The sequence below is a fragment of the Pleurodeles waltl genome, chromosome 12, assembly GCF_031143425.1.
Source record: "Pleurodeles waltl isolate 20211129_DDA chromosome 12, aPleWal1.hap1.20221129, whole genome shotgun sequence".
Classification (NCBI taxonomy): Eukaryota; Metazoa; Chordata; class Amphibia; order Caudata; family Salamandridae; genus Pleurodeles; species Pleurodeles waltl.
This window is the reverse complement of record NC_090451.1, coordinates 126,247,697-126,259,799: the sequence shown is the minus strand read 5'-3', so window position 1 is coordinate 126,259,799 and position 12,103 is coordinate 126,247,697. Positions and strand designations below refer to the sequence as shown.

Sequence of the window (12,103 nt, the reverse complement as noted above, 5' to 3'; positions counted from 1 at the left end):
CTGTTTAGCTTTCCAGTGACGTCATGTCTTGTGTGGCCTATTCACATTCCGCTGTTAATATTTTTTAGCCAATAGAATTTCACAGGCTCCCGTCTTTGAGCTCACATTGAAAAGGCACAAGTCCCAAAATGCAACCGGGTGCTGTTTAAAACTCCAGCACTGGTGGGCGGTGCTCCAGGTGACATGGGGTCCACCTGGATGCCCTGACTGCCTTTCACGTGACAGTCACAGACACACACAGGACAGAGGTTCAAAAGCTATTCTGAAAGAAGTAAGGACAACAGGCCCACGTGAAACTAAACTTTTTAAATAGATGATTTTTGTTTCTATTGACCTGGTTCTCACTCGTTCTGCGCGCCAAGTCAAATGTAAATGAGCCTCGCAATAAAAATGCACAGAGGATGGTAAAATTCACTTCACTCTGCGCTCGTTGATGCTGAGAGCATGGTTGTCAGCCCGCACGCTTGTTATTTTGATGTGGAATTACTTGATTGCTTTGTGATAATTTTCATTACTCCGAATTGCAAGTTCCCCTACCCCAGTAATAATGTTTGAGGTATTGCTTCCCTACCACACCAAGAAGGCCACCCTCTGACCAAGTCCTTTGCCTCTCTTCAGAACTACCATAAGCCCCTCCATGCACTAGGAACTTTTTGCTTGACGACCATCTAGGCGTCCTTGGAATATTGATTTTTAGAAGTAACAATGTTTGTTTATTTTAACTAACTGACCTTTTTAGGGTCTCGCTTGATAGACTCTGTAGTATTCAGTAAAGGGCTTGGAGCCCGCATGTCTCTCACCATTTTTTTATTTATGTGGCACTCTTCTTTACAGTTTCCTAATTCATCAAGGCATGTCTTGCATCATTTCCGTTCCTCTCTGTAGAGCAGCGACCAAGCGTTGATTGATTCAGCTTAATCAGTGCCTGACCGCTGCTCCCCACCTGATCAAGGTACTATTTTTTCCTTTTACCTTCTAGTGCCCTGCAAACAGAAGGCTTGTGACTGGCAAAAACATGCCCAGCAGGACAACCAAAACTGTTAAGTTTTAAATTTAAATCGAACTTTCTTTTATTTTGCCAAATCGTCTTTTCCCACGTTCCACGCATGTTTTCTTTTGCTTTTGTTCGTGGGCACTCTTCTCAAAAGATGACGATTAGCTCGTTTAAAATATTGCAAATCAACAGTGTTTCTTTATTATGTGTAAATTCTGAAATTAATCTTTAACACATAATCCTGCGGTACACTTCAATCCACCCCACTCCAATCTTCCCCACTACAATCCACCCCATCCAGACCACTTCACCCACACTAATCCACCTCACTCCAGTCCAAATCACTCACCTGAATCCAATCCACTCTAACTCATCCTACTCCAATCCTCTCCACCCACCCCAAGCAAATCTGTCTCACTCCAATGTGCCCCACTATAATAAAAAACAATCTGCACCACTCCAAAACAATCTGTCCCACTTCGATCCAAAACAATCTGCCCCACTCCAATCTGCCCGACTCCACTTCAAAACAATCTCCCCTACTCCAATTCAAAACAATCTACCCCACTGCAATCTGCTGCACTCCAATCAAAAACAAACTACCACACTGCAATCCAAAACAATCTGCCATACTGCAATCGAAAACAATCTGTCCCACCCAAGGCAGTGGTGGCTGGTGCACTTTGAAAGGAGTTGGTGGGAGGGAAAAATAGTTCATCTGAAGCTAAGTGAAGAAATTGGAATAAAATAGTGCATTTTAACCCCTTCGCTGCCAGCCTTTTCCCCCTCAGGTGCCAGGCATTTTTTTGGCTATTTGGGGCAGGGCGCGCTTAGGCCCTCATAGATTTTTGTCCACATAAGCTATCCACGCCAAATTTGCGTCCTTTTTTTCCAACATCCTAGGGATTCTAGAGGTACCCAGACTTTGTGGGTTCCCCTGAAGGAGACCAAGAAATTAGCCAAAATACAGTAAAAATTTTGTTTTAAAAAAGAAAAAAATGGAAAAAAGGGCTGGAGAAGAAGGCTTGTGGTTTTTGTCCCTGAAATTGGCATCAACAAAGGGTTTGCACTGCTAAAATCACCAGCTTCCCAGCTTTCAGGGACAGGCAGACTTGAATCAGAAAACCCAATTTTTCAACACAATTTTGGCATTTTACTGGGACATACCCCATTTTTACGATTTTGTGTGCTTTTAGCCTCCTTCCAGTCAGTGACAGAAATGGGTGTGAAACCAATGCTGGGTCCCAGTAACCTAAACATTTTTGAAAAGAAGACAACATTCTGAATTCAGCAATGGGTAACTTGTGTAGATCTTACAAGTGTTTCCTACAGAAAATAACAACTGAAATAAAAAAAAAAATTTGAAATCGAGAAGAAAAAAACAGCCATTTTCCTCTACGTTTTACTCTGTAACTTTTTTCTGCAATGTCAGATTTTTGAAAGCAATATACCATTACGCCTGCTGGACTCTTCTGGTTGCGGGGATATATAGGGCTTGTAGGTTCATCAAGAACCCTAGGTATCCAGAGAAAATAAATGAGCTGCACCTTGCAGTGGGTTTTCATTCTATACCGGGTATACTGCAATTAATTTGCCGAAGTATATAGAGTGAAAAAAAGGTATCAAGAAAACCTTTCTATTTCCAAAATGGGCACAAGATAAGGAGTGAAGGAGCAGTGGTTATTTGCACATCTCTGAATTCTGGGGTGCCCACACTAGCATGCGAATTAAAGGGCATTTCTCAAATAGACGTCTTTTTTACACACTGTCTTATATTTGGAAGGAAAAAATGTAGATAAAGACAAGGGGCAGTAACTCTTGTTTTGCTATTCTATGTTTCCCCAAGTCTCCCGATAACATTTTTTACCTCACTTGTGTGGGTAGGCCTAGCGCCCGCGACAGGAAGTGCCCCAAAACACAACGTGGACACATCAAATGTTCCCAAAGAAAACCAAAACCTAGGTAAAAGACATTGTCATTTGCAACGCCAATAGCTCTAACTCTCACAAATGTGAGACCTTTCGCATTGCAAATGCTTGTTTTTTTGTGCAGGCAAGTGTGCGTGGAGCCTGCTTTGGTTCTTAAGACCTCAGACCTAAAGCAAAGCTTAGACAGAAACATAGCAATGTGCCCTTTGCACACAGTTAGAGATCCTACTAAATGGAGTCATATATAGGTCAGCACGGCCATTTTGCACAATTTTGTTGTGATATAAAGTTTCGGTAGAGCTCAATGAGAGCTGGTAGTTATGGCCGAGTGGTTAAGGTGATGGGCTTGAAATCCTTTGGGGGTTCCCTGCACGGGTTTGAATCCTGCTGACTACCTCTGTTGTTTATTTTAAACCTGATTTTTAAAATAACTGTGAAGAACACATTTACCAACTTTATTTGGGAAGATAGATAATTTACTTTAAATCTTTATTTAACAGAGGTTCGATTTTATTTTGCAGAGAGAAGAGCGGGTGACCGCGTGGGGAGAACAAATGATTTGTTAAACCTTCCATTTGAAGGTGATCTAAGCAGAATGAAGCAAAACAACAGCAGCGCCAATCAGCCGATTTCTTGGAGTCCACGGTTTAGGAGTTTACTTAGAAGGAGACTGTAAAAGAGTTTTAAAATTAGGGACCTATTGGTAGAGTCACTGCTTATGCAAATTGAAGGGTCAGAAGGGAGATGCGTCATTAAGATCTGTAAAAATCCATCTCTGGCAGCGGTGGGATTTGAACCCACGCCTCCAAAGAGACTGGAGCCTTAATCCAGGGCCTTAGACCGCTCGGCCACGCTACCTGTTGCTCTCAGTGTGTCTGTGCACTTCATGAGCACCGTAACCCTGAGTCTCCTCACTTAGTGTGGAAAGTCGAGTTGATAAACCATTTCATGGACATGATTACAATGTCGGGAGGGTGATGTGGTAATTGAAGGTTATCTCTCTTACTCAGTCACTGCACAAGTCTTCTCCCACCTGCTCGGACCTAGTGCAATCACCTTAAAAGACAACACTCTCCGAGCAATGACTTCCAACCAAGGTATAAGCACCTGCTCTACATAGGCAATGTGACTCCATCATTTTCTAATGAAACAAGTGTTCATACCGGTGGGCTCATTTCTTTGGGTGGGATCTAATGAATGAGCAGTTCATTCAAAAATAACTGAGGAGTTGCACGTATTCATGACATCAGCCCTATTGCCGCACCCAGTCTCCCCAACATACTGTTTAGCTTTCCAGTGACGTCATGTCTTGTGTGGCCTATTCACATTCCGCTGTTAATATTTTTTAGCCAATAGAATTTCACAGGCTCCCGTCTTTGAGCTCACATTGAAAAGGCACAAGTCCCAAAATGCAACCGGGTGCTGTTTAAAACTCCAGCACTGGTGGGCGGTGCTCCAGGTGACATGGGGTCCACCTGGATGCCCTGACTGCCTTTCACGTGACAGTCACAGACACACACAGGACAGAGGTTCAAAAGCTATTCTGAAAGAAGTAAGGACAACAGGCCCACGTGAAACTAAACTTTTTAAATAGATGATTTTTGTTTCTATTGACCTGGTTCTCACTCGTTCTGCGCGCCAAGTCAAATGTAAATGAGCCTCGCAATAAAAATGCACAGAGGATGGTAAAATTCACTTCACTCTGCGCTCGTTGATGCTGAGAGCATGGTTGTCAGCCCGCACGCTTGTTATTTTGATGTGGAATTACTTGATTGCTTTGTGATAATTTTCATTACTCCGAATTGCAAGTTCCCCTACCCCAGTAATAATGTTTGAGGTATTGCTTCCCTACCACACCAACAAGGCCACCCTCTGACCAAGTCCTTTGCCTCTCTTCAGAACTACCATAAGCCCCTCCATGCACTAGGAACTTTTTGCTTGACGACCATCTAGGCGTCCTTGGAATATTGATTTTTAGAAGTAACAATGTTTGTTTATTTTAACTAACTGACCTTTTTAGGGTCTCGCTTGATAGACTCTGTAGTATTCAGTAAAGGGCTTGGAGCCCGCATGTCTCTCACCATTTTTTTATTTATGTGGCACTCTTCTTTACAGTTTCCTAATTCATCAAGGCATGTCTTGCATCATTTCCGTTCCTCTCTGTAGAGCAGCGACCAAGCGTTGATTGATTCAGCTTAATCAGTGCCTGACCGCTGCTCCCCACCTGATCAAGGTACTATTTTTTCCTTTTACCTTCTAGTGCCCTGCAAACAGAAGGCTTGTGACTGGCAAAAACATGCCCAGCAGGACAACCAAAACTGTTAAGTTTTAAATTTAAATCGAACTTTCTTTTATTTTGCCAAATCGTCTTTTCCCACGTTCCACGCATGTTTTCTTTTGCTTTTGTTCGTGGGCACTCTTCTCAAAAGATGACGATTAGCTCGTTTAAAATATTGCAAATCAACAGTGTTTCTTTATTATGTGTAAATTCTGAAATTAATCTTTAACACATAATCCTGCGGTACACTTCAATCCACCCCACTCCAATCTTCCCCACTACAATCCACCCCATCCAGACCACTTCACCCACACTAATCCACCTCACTCCAGTCCAAATCACTCACCCGAATCCAATCCACTCTAACTCATCCTACTCCAATCCTCTCCACCCACCCCAAGCAAATCTGTCTCACTCCAATGTGCCCCACTATAATAAAAAACAATCTGCACCACTCCAAAACAATCTGTCCCACTTCGATCCAAAACAATCTGCCCCACTCCAATCTGCCCGACTCCACTTCAAAACAATCTCCCCTACTCCAATTCAAAACAATCTACCCCACTGCAATCTGCTGCACTCCAATCAAAAACAAACTACCACACTGCAATCCAAAACAATCTGCCATACTGCAATCGAAAACAATCTGTCCCACCCAAGGCAGTGGTGGCTGGTGCACTTTGAAAGGAGTTGGTGGGAGGGAAAAATAGTTCATCTGAAGCTAAGTGAAGAAATTGGAATAAAATAGTGCATTTTAACCCCTTCGCTGCCAGCCTTTTCCCCCTCAGGTGCCAGGCATTTTTTTGGCTATTTGGGGCAGGGCGCGCTTAGGCCCTCATAGATTTTTGTCCACATAAGCTATCCACGCCAAATTTGCGTCCTTTTTTTCCAACATCCTAGGGATTCTAGAGGTACCCAGACTTTGTGGGTTCCCCTGAAGGAGACCAAGAAATTAGCCAAAATACGGAAACATTTTGTTTTAAAAAAGAAAAAAATGGAAAAAAGGGCTGGAGAAGAAGGCTTGTGGTTTTTGTCCCTGAAATTGGCATCAACAAAGGGTTTGCACTGCTAAAATCACCAGCTTCCCAGCTTTCAGGGACAGGCAGACTTGAATCAGAAAACCCAATTTTTCAACACAATTTTGGCATTTTACTGGGACATACCCCATTTTTACGATTTTGTGTGCTTTTAGCCTCCTTCCAGTCAGTGACAGAAATGGGTGTGAAACCAATGCTGGGTCCCAGTAACCTAAACATTTTTGAAAAGAAGACAACATTCTGAATTCAGCAATGGGTAACTTGTGTAGATCTTACAAGTGTTTCCTACAGAAAATAACAACTGAAATAAAAAAAAAATATTGAAATTGAGAAGAAAAAAACAGCCATTTTCCTCTACGTTTTACTCTGTAACTTTTTTCTGCAATGTCAGATTTTTGAAAGCAATATACCATTACGCCTGCTGGACTCTTCTGGTTGCGGGGATATATAGGGCTTGTAGGTTCATCAAGAACCCTAGGTATCCAGAGAAAATAAATGAGCTGCACCTTGCAGTGGGTTTTCATTCTATACCGGGTATACTGCAATTAATTTGCCGAAGTATATAGAGTGAAAAAAAGGTATCAAGAAAACCTTTCTATTTCCAAAATGGGCACAAGATAAGGAGTGAAGGAGCAGTGGTTATTTGCACATCTCTGAATTCTGGGGTGCCCACACTAGCATGCGAATTAAAGGGCATTTCTCAAATAGACGTCTTTTTTACACACTGTCTTATATTTGGAAGGAAAAAATGTAGATAAAGACAAGGGGCAGTAACTCTTGTTTTGCTATTCTATGTTTCCCCAAGTCTCCCGATAACATTTTTTACCTCACTTGTGTGGGTAGGCCTAGCGCCCGAGACAGGAAGTGCCCCAAAACACAACGTGGACACATCAAATTTTGCCAAAGAAAACCAAAACCTAGGTAAAAGACATTGTCATTTGCAACGCCAATAGCTCTAACTCTCACAAATGTGAGACCTTTCGCATTGCAAATGCTTGTTTTTTTGTGCAGGCAAGTGTGCGTGGAGCCTGCTTTGGTTCTTAAGACCTCAGACCTAAAGCAAAGCTTAGACAGAAACATAGCAATGTGCCCTTTGCACACAGTTAGAGATCCTACTAAATGGAGTCATATATAGGTCTGCACGGCCATTTTGCACAATTTTGTTGTGATATAAAGTTTCGGTAGAGCTCAATGAGAGCTGGTAGTTCTGGCCGAGTGGTTAAGGTGATGGACTTGAAATCCTTTGGGGGTTCCCTGCACGGGTTTGAATCCTGCTGACTACCTCTGTTGTTTATTTTAAACCTGATTTTTAAAATAACTGTGAAGAACACATTTACCAACTTTATTTGGGAAGATAGATAATTTACTTTAAATCTTTATTTAACAGAGGTTCGATTTTATTTTGCAGAGAGAAGAGCGGGTGACCGCGTGGGGAGAACAAATGATTTGTTAAACCTTCCATTTGAAGATGATCTAAGCAGAATGAAGCAAAACAACAGCAGCGCCAATCAGCCGATTTCTTGGAGTCCACGGTTTAGGAGTTTACTTAGAAGGAGACTGTAAAAGAGTTTTACAATTAGGGACCTATTGGTAGAGTCACTGCTTATGCAAATTGAAGGGTCAGAAGGGAGATGCGTCATTAAGATCTGTAAAAATCCATCTCTGGCAGCGGTGGGATTTGAACCCACGCCTCCAAAGAGACTGGAGCCTTAATCCAGCGCCTTAGACCGCTCGGCCACGCTACCTGTTGCTCTCAGTGTGTCTGTGCACTTCATGAGCACCGTAACCCTGAGTCTCCTCACTTAGTGTGGAAAGTCGAGTTGATAAACCATTTCATGGACATGATTACAATGTCGGGAGGGTGATGTGGTAATTGAAGGTTATCTCTCTTACTCAGTCACTGCACAAGTCTTCTCCCACCTGCTCGGACCTAGTGCAATCACCTTAAAAGACAACACTCTCCGAGCAATGACTTCCAACCAAGGTATAAGCACCTGCTCTACATAGGCAATGTGACTCCATCATTTTCTAATGAAACAAGTGTTCATACCGGTGGGCTCATTTCTTTGGGTGGGATCTAATGAATGAGCAGTTCATTCAAAAATAACTGAGGAGTTGCACGTATTCATGACATCAGCCCTATTGCCGCACCCAGTCTCCCCAACATACTGTTTAGCTTTCCAGTGACGTCATGTCTTGTGTGGCCTATTCACATTCCGCTGTTAATATTTTTTAGCCAATAGAATTTCACAGGCTCCCGTCTTTGAGCTCACATTGAAAAGGCACAAGTCCCAAAATGCAACCGGGTGCTGTTTAAAACTCCAGCACTGGTGGGCGGTGCTCCAGGTGACATGGGGTCCACCTGGATGCCCTGACTGCCTTTCACGTGACAGTCACAGACACACACAGGACAGAGGTTCAAAAGCTATTCTGAAAGAAGTAAGGACAACAGGCCCACGTGAAACTAAACTTTTTAAATAGATGATTTTTGTTTCTATTGACCTGGTTCTCACTCGTTCTGCGCGCCAAGTCAAATGTAAATGAGCCTCGCAATAAAAATGCACAGAGGATGGTAAAATTCACTTCACTCTGCGCTCGTTGATGCTGAGAGCATGGTTGTCAGCCCGCACGCTTGTTATTTTGATGTGGAATTACTTGATTGCTTTGTGATAATTTTCATTACTCCGAATTGCAAGTTCCCCTACCCCAGTAATAATGTTTGAGGTATTGCTTCCCTACCACACCAAGAAGGCCACCCTCTGACCAAGTCCTTTGCCTCTCTTCAGAACTACCATAAGCCCCTCCATGCACTAGGAACTTTTTGCTTGACGACCATCTAGGCGTCCTTGGAATATTGATTTTTAGAAGTAACAATGTTTGTTTATTTTAACTAACTGACCTTTTTAGGGTCTCGCTTGATAGACTCTGTAGTATTCAGTAAAGGGCTTGGAGCCCGCATGTCTCTCACCATTTTTTTATTTATGTGGCACTCTTCTTTACAGTTTCCTAATTCATCAAGGCATGTCTTGCATCATTTCCGTTCCTCTCTGTAGAGCAGCGACCAAGCGTTGATTGATTCAGCTTAATCAGTGCCTGACCGCTGCTCCCCACCTGATCAAGGTACTATTTTTTCCTTTTACCTTCTAGTGCCCTGCAAACAGAAGGCTTGTGACTGGCAAAAACATGCCCAGCAGGACAACCAAAACTGTTAAGTTTTAAATTTAAATCGAACTTTCTTTTATTTTGCCAAATCGTCTTTTCCCACGTTCCACGCATGTTTTCTTTTGCTTTTGTTCGTGGGCACTCTTCTCAAAAGATGACGATTAGCTCGTTTAAAATATTGCAAATCAACAGTGTTTCTTTATTATGTGTAAATTCTGAAATTAATCTTTAACACATAATCCTGCGGTACACTTCAATCCACCCCACTCCAATCTTCCCCACTACAATCCACCCCATCCAGACCACTTCACCCACACTAATCCACCTCACTCCAGTCCAAATCACTCACCCGAATCCAATCCACTCTAACTCATCCTACTCCAATCCTCTCCACCCACCCCAAGCAAATCTGTCTCACTCCAATGTGCCCCACTATAATAAAAAACAATCTGCACCACTCCAAAACAATCTGTCCCACTTCGATCCAAAACAATCTGCCCCACTCCAATCTGCCCGACTCCACTTCAAAACAATCTCCCCTACTCCAATTCAAAACAATCTACCCCACTGCAATCTGCTGCACTCCAATCAAAAACAAACTACCACACTGCAATCCAAAACAATCTGCCATACTGCAATCGAAAACAATCTGTCCCACCCAAGGCAGTGGTGGCTGGTGCACTTTGAAAGGAGTTGGTGGGAGGGAAAAATAGTTCATCTGAAGCTAAGTGAAGAAATTGGAATAAAATAGTGCATTTTAACCCCTTCGCTGCCAGCCTTTTCCCCCTCAGGTGCCAGGCATTTTTTTGGCTATTTGGGGCAGGGCGCGCTTAGGCCCTCATAGATTTTTGTCCACATAAGCTATCCACGCCAAATTTGCGTCCTTTTTTTCCAACATCCTAGGGATTCTAGAGGTACCCAGACTTTGTGGGTTCCCCTGAAGGAGACCAAGAAATTAGCCAAAATACGGTAAACATTTTGTTTTAAAAAAGAAAAAAATGGAAAAAAGGGCTGGAGAAGAAGGCTTGTGGTTTTTGTCCCTGAAATTGGCATCAACAAAGGGTTTGCACTGCTAAAATCACCAGCTTCCCAGCTTTCAGGGACAGGCAGACTTGAATCAGAAAACCCAATTTTTCAACACAATTTTGGCATTTTACTGGGACATACCCCATTTTTACGATTTTGTGTGCTTTTAGCCTCCTTCCAGTCAGTGACAGAAATGGGTGTGAAACCAATGCTGGGTCCCAGTAACCTAAACATTTTTGAAAAGAAGACAACATTCTGAATTCAGCAATGGGTAACTTGTGTAGATCTTACAAGTGTTTCCTACAGAAAATAACAACTGAAATAAAAAAAAAATATTGAAATTGAGAAGAAAAAAACAGCCATTTTCCTCTACGTTTTACTCTGTAACTTTTTTCTGCAATGTCAGATTTTTGAAAGCAATATACCATTACGCCTGCTGGACTCTTCTGGTTGCGGGGATATATAGGGCTTGTAGGTTCATCAAGAACCCTAGGTATCCAGAGAAAATAAATGAGCTGCACCTTGCAGTGGGTTTTCATTCTATACCGGGTATACTGCAATTAATTTGCCGAAGTATATAGAGTGAAAAAAAGGTATCAAGAAAACCTTTCTATTTCCAAAATGGGCACAAGATAAGGAGTGAAGGAGCAGTGGTTATTTGCACATCTCTGAATTCTGGGGTGCCCACACTAGCATGCAAATTAAAGGGCATTTCTCAAATAGACGTCTTTTTTACACACTGTCTTATATTTGGAAGGAAAAAATGTAGATAAAGACAAGGGGCAGTAACTCTTGTTTTGCTATTCTATGTTTCCCCAAGTCTCCCGATAACATTTTTTACCTCACTTGTGTGGGTAGGCCTAGCGCCCGCGACAGGAAGTGCCCCAAAACACAACGTGGACACATCAAATTTTCCCAAAGAAAACCAAAACCTAGGTAAAAGACATTGTCATTTGCAACGCCAATAGCTCTAACTCTCACAAATGTGAGACCTTTCGCATTGCAAATGCTTGTTTTTTTGTGCAGGCAAGTGTGCGTGGAGCCTGCTTTGGTTCTTAAGACCTCAGACCTAAAGCAAAGCTTAGACAGAAACATAGCAATGTGCCCTTTGCACACAGTTAGAGATCCTACTAAATGGAGTCATATATAGGTCTGCACGGCCATTTTGCACAATTTTGTTGTGATATAAAGTTTCGGTAGAGCTCAATGAGAGCTGGTAGTTATGGCCGAGTGGTTAAGGTGATGGGCTTGAAATCCTTTGGGGGTTCCCTGCACGGGTTTGAATCCTGCTGACTACCTCTGTTGTTTATTTTAAACCTGATTTTTAAAATAACTGTGAAGAACACATTTACCAACTTTATTTGGGAAGATAGATAATTTACTTTAAATCTTTATTTAACAGAGGTTCGATTTTATTTTGCAGAGAGAAGAGCGGGTGACCGCGTGGGGAGAACAAATGATTTGTTAAACCTTCCATTTGAAGGTGATCTAAGCAGAATGAAGCAAAACAACAGCAGCGCCAATCAGCCGATTTCTTGGAGTCCACGGTTTAGGAGTTTACTTAGAAGGAGACTGTAAAAGAGTTTTAAAATTAGGGACCTATTGGTAGAGTCACTGCTTATGCAAATTGAAGGGTCAGAAGGGAGATGCGTCATTAAGATCTGTAAAAATCCATCTC

The 12,103-nt window shown here is 42.3% G+C and overlaps 2 non-coding genes across 2 annotated transcripts; both read right to left on the bottom strand.

Annotated features, from left to right (window-relative positions):
* Positions 1-3,698: 3,698 nt before the first annotated feature.
* Positions 3,699-3,780, bottom strand: TRNAL-AAG (transfer RNA leucine (anticodon AAG)). The gene has a single exon. It is a non-coding gene; the product is annotated as a tRNA-Leu (tRNA).
* Positions 3,781-7,900: 4,120 nt separating this feature from the next.
* TRNAL-AAG (transfer RNA leucine (anticodon AAG)) lies at positions 7,901-7,982 on the bottom strand. Its single transcript has one exon. It is a non-coding gene; the product is annotated as a tRNA-Leu (tRNA).
* Positions 7,983-12,103: the final 4,121 nt, after the last annotated feature.